Source organism: Gorilla gorilla, chromosome X (genome assembly GCF_029281585.2).
Source record: "Gorilla gorilla gorilla isolate KB3781 chromosome X, NHGRI_mGorGor1-v2.1_pri, whole genome shotgun sequence".
Lineage (NCBI taxonomy): Eukaryota > Metazoa > Chordata > Mammalia > Primates > Hominidae > Gorilla > Gorilla gorilla.
Window position 1 is genome coordinate 77,734,496 of NC_073247.2, and position 9,194 is coordinate 77,743,689.

Below are 9,194 nucleotides of genomic sequence, written 5' to 3' on the forward strand. Positions count from 1 at the left end.
CACATTTATGTCCAAAGCATCATATGTCCAGGTCTGAGTCTTGCATGCCGAGGAGTTGTGCTCCATTGTAGAGGACCTTGACATCCCCCAGGGGCACATAATCAGATCCTCTGCCTGCCTGGCCCACCGAGTTTCCCAAGCCCCAACCCCCAGCAGCCATCCATTTGCCAGGCTATGGTACCTGGGTGAGGATCAGGAGAGAGGGCTCTGCTCAGCCAAAGGCTATCTCTTGCACTGAAGTCAGTTGATGTCATCATAGATGCTGGCCGTCGGGGGTATCGGTAGCTTTGGCTTCTTCCTGTTGGAGCCCAGGTCGGAGGAAGTCCCTACCAGGCTCAGATGGGATTTCTTTTTCTTGGTTTTCTGTGTCTCAGAGCTGTTGGTACCTAGACCCCATCCCTGATTTTCGCTCGTCTTGGGGGAGCCTGAATCACAGGGTGAGAGATCAGAGGAGCAGACCCACTGAAGCTGGCTGATCAGGGCCTGGCTGTCAGTCATGTCAAAGCTGTCATTATCCTGGGAGCTCTCCACCTCTGGATGCACAGCTGAGGCCCTGAAGAAATACATCTGCAAGGTTCACTTCTGCTCAACTGTGTGCTGTGGGCAGTGCAGGGACTTTGTGCACATCTTCTTGGTATCTTCAGAAATCACCCTACATTGCATGCTTAGCAGGATATGAAGCTCCTCTGGCCCCAGGTTTCGTAGCTGATCCCAGTTGAGTTGTTATACTTAAAAAAAATCAAATCACAAAGTTCCCCATTTTTGTGTTTTAAAGACTCAGATCTTCAAGGGGAATCGGGGTTCTTGCCTGATTTTCTCTTCTTGGCTTTATTCTCTGAGCCATAGGACCAGTCATTGTCATTTATGTCATCATTATCCTCTTGGTCACTCTCAGACTTGCCCATATTGTTGCTATTGGCAATCCAGTGGATGGCGATTCGGCCGCTATTCCCACCCATTCCCAGGCACCTATCCAGATGGGGAGCAAAACGGGAGGCAGGAATGCTACAGTTGCAGTTGGGGCAAACACACACTTTGCTCTTCCACTGGTTGAAAACCAAAATCCTTCATGCTATCTGGGTCCGTGTCATCCAGGAAGAGGTAGCCACACATGACAGCCTGGTGTACCTCAAAGCAGAATCCCGAACAAGAATTCTAGACTAGGTCCGCTTATATCTCCCGAGCTATGGCCTCTAGTTTGCTGTTATTCAGGCCAGACAAAGACATTTCCTCCATTTTCTTTCGTAAACTCTTGTGGAGAGGGCGCTCTGACTGTTCATAGCACAGCAGGCGGGTGGGGGTGGGGGGTGAAGGAGGGATGGGGAGGGGGGAGAAGGAGAGGGGTGGTCAGGTAGCCTCTCAGGGAAGCATTCTCTGGGGGCAGCTGCTCAAGAACCCCATGTCCTTTGGTCCGTTCTCACCGCTCCCTGGGGCCCGAGGCCCAGCCGGGGGTTGGGCCTCCTTCCTGCCTCACCACCTCACCGGGCAGCCATGGCCTCTTCCCCTCCCTTCTTATCCAATCACCACCTCCTCCTCACCTACCCCGTCCCCGCACAGTCCTCCAGGCCATCTTGGCTACACTTTAGAGTCACCTGGAAAACTTTTAAAAGTTCAAATATCCAGATATTACCTCAGACAAATTAAATCAAAGTCTTTAGGAGTAGGTCTCGGACATCAGGTATTCTTAGAGCTCTGTATTAGTCTGTTCTCAGGCTGCTAACAAAGACCTACCTGAGACTGGGTACTTTATAAAGGAAAGAGGTTTAATTAACTCACAGTTCCACATGGCTGGGGAGGCCTCACAATCATGGTGGAAGGCAAAGGAGAAGCAAAGGCACGTCTTACACAGCAGCAGGCAAGAGGGCATATGCAGGGGAATTCCCTTTTATAAAACCATCAGACCTCATGAGACTTATTCACTATCAGGAGGACAGTACAGACCTGCCCCCATGATTCAATTACCTCCCACAACACTTGGGGATTATTACAATTCGAGGTGACATTTTGGTGGGGACACAGAGCCAAACCATATCAAGCCCGCCATCTGATTTCAATGTGCAGCCAAGGTTAAGAACCACCTAGACGCCATTCGAGTTACTGTGATGAGAGATATAACTAGCAACATTTGCAGAAATTACCATTTCTTCTTCCTTTCTGCTTGTTGGTATGGGCATACGTAATAAATATTATTCTGGGAAATCAAACTTAAATACTATCCTTGATGAGTGTGTGATCAAATGTAGAGTCAGGGACTTGCCAGGCATAGGAAGAATTCTTATGATTTGAAACAGTGCCTAAATGGGATAAAGGGTAAGGAGAGAGCCTGAAATTAGATAACAGATACAGAATACCCTCCCACCCCAGCAGGCCCTATTATTTGGACGTAATACTATCCAGTATTCAAAGGGAAACCATCATATTACTTGATTGTTTGGTAAGTTTCCTACCCTATGAATTCCTTCTGTTATTTATTTTTTTAATGGGAACCAATGTTACCTAAAGTTTTATTTTAATAAATTTAATGTTATAGACAACTTTGTTGGAATCTATACATCTCATAAAACAAGCAATAAATATATTTATTAGGCTAAGATAAAAAACATTAGAATGGGAAATGTCTGGCAATATTCCGATTGAGTTGTCACTTTTGCAGGTCAGCACAGCAGTGTGGAACAAATATGTATATATATTTAAAGAAAGAAATTAGTATTGGAAGACTGGAAAAAATATGAAATTGTTAATAGAATTTCAGTTATACAAACAAAGGTAGACTGTTTTGTCTAGCCTGCACATGGCTTCCAAAATAAAATAGGTTCAGGCTCTCCAAAAGGATAGGTTCAGGCTCTCTAGAAGAAGTACAATAGACTCTTGCTTTATTTCAGGCACTTGCCTTAGGCATATTTCTTGGTTCTAAGTGGAATAATCCAAAATGAGCATCTGTCTTAGAAATTTCATTGATGGAGAGGCATTTCTTCGTCTCAAGATTTTGTAGTTGGCTGGGCATGGTGGCTCATGCCTGTAATCCCAGCACTTTGGGAGGCCGAAGTGGGCAGATCACCCGGGATCAGGAGTTTGAGACCAGCCTGGCAAACATGGTGAAACCCTGTCTCTACTAAAAATACAAAAATTAGCCAGGCATGGTGGCATGTGCCTGTAATCCCAGCTACCCAGGAGACTGAGGCAGGAGACTCCCGGGAGGCAGAGGCTGCAGCAAGCCGAGATCGCGCCACTGCACTCTAGCCTGGGTGACAGAGCAAGACTCGGTCTCAAAAAAAAAAAAAAAAATTGGTAGTTTTATCCAACCACTATGAAATGTTTCCCTCTACTCAACAGATAGTTTGATTGATCATTTATACATTTTTTCATTCAATAAACATGTATTGAGGGACTGACTACTATGTTCTAGGCACTGATGATACAAAAGTAGAAAAGGGAACAAGACAAAATACTTGCTCTTTGAACTTATAGTCTGGTTAAGAAGAACTGACAATGAATAAGTAAATCTCCTTTTTCATCTTTTCTCTTTGCACTTAAAACAATTATATATTTGTGTTGACTCCTTTTAGAGACTAAAATTCATGAGGTATGGGACCCTGTTATGTTCACCACTATATTTCCAGTTCTTGGTGCAGAGTAGGCACTCAACAAATATTTGTTAAATGAAAGAACTCAGAGCAATGGAAAAGCAAATGGTGGTTTGTTACATTTTGAGTTCTTGAGTTTTACTACTTTCTTCATTGTACTCTGTCTTTGACAATAGCTCAACAGTCAAGCAGTCAGCAAAGACTAATTTTTGCCTAAAGAGCTTGTGTCTTGGAAAGGGCATGGAGATCTTCCTCCATTGTTCTAAAATCACATCTACAAGTACTCATTTCTGAAGGGCAGTGCCATGAGCACAGGCAAAGTAAAATGAGCTAAAGCATTTGTTTGAAAGCTTTCCATTTTATGAGATGAATTCTTTCATAATTTTGAATTATAGGGGCAGCTGTTAGTAGCTTCCTAGTCTTCACTAAGAAAGTTGGTTAATAATATATTTTATTTATACTTTTCAGAATGTACATAGTGTTTCTAATTTGGGGGAAGTTACAGCCCACTGCATAACTGAGTTTTTGTCCAGTGGATTATTTTACCATTTCTCAGACATATGCCCAGATACGAACGTCCATGAAAGACATTGGTACTTGCTTGGCTTAGGAGAAGGGACCATGGCTCTTCAGGGGAGAAGAGAAGAAAGGCCTACATTACTGAAACTTACTTAGTGATCTGGCACCAGGACGATTTACCCAGATTACTTTGTGGTGGTCATACCATTCAGCACCGTGATTGCTTTTTCTTCTATAGGCTGTCTAAAGCAATGTAGTGATAGGATTTGGAAAAAAATATTTCCCAAACGAGGAAAAGCCAAGGTTTAATATTCACTTGGTAAACATTAAGACTCCTCAGTCATTTGGTTTGAGGCTAGCAGCAAATTATGCTGATTATTTCATTACCTTTTTAGTATGGGCTGTGGGCCCTAGGAAAACACAGAACATTTGGTAGACTTATAAATGTTTGATTCTTAAAGCTATCCAAACTACAGTCTGATTATTTATATAGCATGGCAATTTGATATCATTTTACTCCTCAGATCTTCTTGACTGCTTTCTACTGATACAGATCTAACTAACTGTCCCAAGAAACCCTGGAATGATGTAACTCATTTGCTATATCAAGTCCTCCTGAACTATGGACTTAGAGATACCACCTTAGTTGGCCTAATTCATCCACCTCTTTGATCCTATTTGTAGCTCCTGCTCCAGCTATGCTATTCTCACCTTTAGTTCTTTCTCTGTTATGTCTTTAAAACTCTCCACAGCCTTTAAAGGCTAAGTTTAATGTCTACTTCTCTGGTTATCATAGAACTACCTATAAATCCAGATCACTTTTGCTCATGCTACTTTGTGATACATATGACTCTGTGATGTTTTTACCATAAAACCAGAGGGCACTCAGTCTAGGAGATTTTTTCTGAAGTGCAAAAAATAATTAAAACACAAGTTCATCTATATGTCTTCTTTACAGTCTCTATACCTACATGAACATGTGATCTAGAAGCTGTATTCCTTTTTTTTCACAGGGTCCAGTCTATCCAAAAGAAGAGGACCCTATGAAATGCATGCTAAGTTCTTTGTTAACTTTATGTAACATGTTGAAGCAACACTGTAGTGACAACATAGTTCTTTCAATTTTTGAAGTATGCTAGGTTCATTCCTGGATATCAAAAGCTCAGTCCTGGGTAAATTGAAGCCTGGACTTTCTTGAGAATTTTAAACATTGTGTAAACATTATATTTAAGTGAATGTGTTTTTTATAAGATATACTGACTGAAAGCAATGACAAAATCCTTCCTTTCCTTTGAAGTTTATTGGAGAGGCTATGGAAGCACATGTAGAACTTTGTGAAATAAAAGGAGAATAAAATGAGTAAACATGTAAGGGGAGTTTAGCAGGTGGAAGTAAAAGAGTGGGGAAGCAGTACAAACTGATCTCTTTGAAAACAGCTTGAAGTTTTGTATTCATTTTATGTTATTTAATTTTAATTCTTATCTTTTTAAGTTTTTTTCCATAAGTTATTGGGGTACAGGTGGTATTTGGTTACATGAGTAAGTTCTTTAGCGGTGATTTGTGAGATTTTGGTGCACCCATAACCTGAGCAGTATACATTGATCATGGTGGATTATCTTTTGGATATGTTGCTGGATTCGGTCAGCTAGTATTTTGTTAAGGATTTTAGCATCTATGTTCATCAAGAATATTGGTCTGTAGTTTTCTTTTTTGGTTATGTCCCTTCCTGGTTTTGGTATTAGGGTGATGCTGGCTTCATAGAACGAATTAAGGAGAGTTCCTTCTTTCTCTATCTTGTGAAATAGTGTCAAAAGATTTGGTACCAATTATTTGAATGTCTGGTAGAATTCTGCTGTGAGTCTGTCTGGTCCTGGATTTCTTTTTCTTGGTAATTTTTAAATTACCATTTCAATCTCTTTGCTTGTTATTGGTCTGTTCAGGGTATCTAATTCTTCCTGATTTAAGCTAGTATGGTTGTATTTTTACAGGAATTTATCCACCTGTTCTGGGTTTTCTAGTTTATGTGCATAAAGGTGTTCATAGTAGCCTTGAACAATCTTTTGTATTGTCAGCTGTAATATCTCCTGTTTCGTTTCTTAATGAGGTTATTTGGATTTTCTCTCTACTTTTCTTGGTTAATCTTGCTAATGGTCTATCAATTTTATTTATCTTTTCAAAGAGCCAGCTTTTTTGTTTCATTTATCTTTTGTATTTTTTTTTTGTTTCAATTTCATTTAGTTCAGCTCTGAACTTGCTTATTTCCTTTCTTCTGCTGGGTTTGGGTTTGGTTTGTTCTTGTTTCTCTAGTTCCTTGAGGTGTGATCTTAGAATGTCAGTTTGCGCTCTTTTGGTCTTTTTGATACAGGCATTTAGGGCTATAAACTTTCCTCTTAGCACCAACTTTGATGTATCCCAGAAATTTTGATAGGTTGTGTCATTATTGTCATTCAGCTTGAAGAATTTTTTAATTTTCATCTTCATTTCGTCTTTGACCCAATGCTCATTCAGGATCAGATTATTTAATTTCCATAGTTTTGAAGGTTCCTTTTGGAGTTGATTTGCAGTTTTATTCCACTGTGATCTGAGAGACTGCTTGATATAATTTGAATTTTCTTAAATTTATTAAGCCTTGTTTTATCGCCTGTCATATGGTCTATCTTGGAGAAAGTTCCATGCACTGTTGAATAGAATGTGTAATCTGTGGTTGTTGAATGAAATGTTCTGTATATATCTGTTAATTCTATTTGCTCCAAGGTATAGTTTAAATCCATTGTTTCTTTGTTGACTTTCTGTCTTGATGACCTGTTTAGTGCTGTCAGTGCAGTATTAAAGTCCCCCACCATTATTGTGTTGCTATCTATCTCATTTCTTAGGTCTATTAGTAATTGTTTCATAAATTTGGGAGCTCCAGTGTTAGGTGCATATATGTTTAGGATTATGGTATTTTTTCTTTTGGTCAAGGCCTTTTACCATTATATAATGTCTCTCTTTGTCTCTCTTAACTGCTGTTGCTTAAAAGTTTGTTTTGTCTGATATAAGAATAGCTACCCCTGCTCACTTTTGGTGCCCATTTTCATGAAATGCCTTTTTCCACCCCTTTACTTGAAGTTTATGTGAGTCCTTATGTGTTAGGTGTGTCTCTAGAAGCCAGCAAATAGTTGGCTGGTGAGTTCTTATCCATTCAGCAGTTCTGTATTTTTTTAAGTGGATCATTTAGGCCATTTACATTCAATGTTAGTATTGAGATGCAAGGTACCATTGCATTCATCATGCTATTTGTTGCCTGTGTACTTTGGTTTTTTGTTCATTGTTTTCACTTTTTAACTTGTATTTTTGCTTAATAGGTCTTATGTGATTTATGCTTTAAAGAGGTTCTGTTTTGATGTGTTTCCAAGATTGGTTTGAAGATTTAGAGCTCCTTTTAGCAGCTCTTGTAGTGGTGGCTTGGTAGTGGCAAATTCTCTCAGCATTTGTTTGTCTTGAAAAAGGCTGTATCTTTCCTTCATATATGATGCTTAGTTTCACTGTGTACAAAATTCTTGGCTGATAATTGTTTTATTTGAGGAGGCTGAAGACAGGGTCCCAATCCCTTCTAGCTTGTACAAATCTGCTGTTAATCTGATGGGTTTTCCTTCACAGGTTACCTGGTGCTTCTGTCTCATAGCTCTTAAGATTCTTTCCTTCTTTGTCTTAACTTTAGCTAACCTGACGACAATGTGCCTAGGTGATGATATTTTTGCAATGAATTTCCCAGGTGTTCTTTGTGCTTCTTGTTTTCAGATGTATAGGTCTCTAGCAAGGCCAGGGAATCTTTCCTCTATTATTCTCCCAAATATGTTTTCCAAGCTTTTAGAATTCTCTTCTTCCTCAGGAACACTGAGCATTCTTAGTTTTGATTGTTTAGCAAAATCCCAGACTTGTTGGAGGCTTTGTTCATATTTTCTTATTCTTTTTTCTTTGTCTTTGTTGGATTGTGTTAATTTGAAGACCTTGTCTTCGAACTCTGAATTCCTTTCTTCTAGTTGTACAATTCTATTGCTGAGACTTTCCAGACCATTTTGCATTTCTGTTAGTGTGTTCAATGTTTTCTGAATTTTTTGTTTTTCTTTAAGCTGTCTATTTCCTTGAACATTTCTCCCTTTAATTCTTGTGCTATTTTTTGTATTTCCTTGAACATTTCTCCCTTTAATTCTTGTGCTATTTTTTTGTATTTCCTTGCATTGGGCTTTGCCTTTCTCTGCTGCCTCTCTGATTAGCCTAATAACTAACCTCCCGAATTTTTTTTTCTGGTAAATCAGGGATTTCTTCTTCGTTTGGATCCATTGCTGGTAAACTAGTGTGATTTTTTGGGGGGTGTTGAAGAGTCTTGTTTTGTCATATTACCAGAGTTGGTTTTCTGGTTCCTTCTCATTTGGGTAGGCTTTGTCAGAGGGAAGGTCTAGGGCTTAAGGCTGTTGTTCAGATTCTTTTGTTCCATGGAGTGTGTTTTTGATGTAGTACTCTCCCCCTTTTCCTATGGATGTGGCTTTCTGTGAGCCAAACTGCAGTGATTGTTGTCTATCTTCTGGGTCTTTCAAACCAGCAAGTCTACCTGGCTCCGGGCTGGTACTGGGGGTTGTCTGCATAGAGTCCTGTGATGTGAACCATCTATGGGTCTCTCAGCCATGGATACCAGTGCCTGCTCTGGTGGAGGTGGCAGGGGGGTGCAATGGACTCCATGAGCCTTCTTAGGTTTGGTGGTTTAATGCTCTATTATTGTGCTGGTTGTCCTTCTGCCGGAAGGTGGCACTTTCCAGAGAGCATCAGCTGTGGTAGTATACAAGGGAACCAGCCTCGAGGGGGGAGCCCAGAATTCCGAAGATTATATGCCCTTTGTCTTTAGCTACCAGGGTGCGTAGGGAAGGACGATTAGATGGGGGCAGGGTTAGGCACTTCTGAGCTCAGACAACTCCTTGGGCTGGTCTTACTGTGGCCCTGTGGGCGATGGGGATGAGGTTCCCAGGTCAATGGAGTTGTGTACATAGGAGGATTATGGCTGCTTCTGCTGACTCATGCAAGTTGTCACAGAAGTGGGGGAAAGCTCATAGTCAC

At 40.5% G+C, this 9,194-nt stretch overlaps 1 pseudogene; it reads right to left on the reverse strand.

The window, feature by feature from the left end:
* Positions 1-240: 240 nt before the first annotated feature.
* LOC101138614 (ataxin-7-like protein 3) lies at positions 241-1,236 on the reverse strand (annotated as a pseudogene).
* Between the last annotated feature and the right edge of the window lie 7,958 nt (positions 1,237-9,194).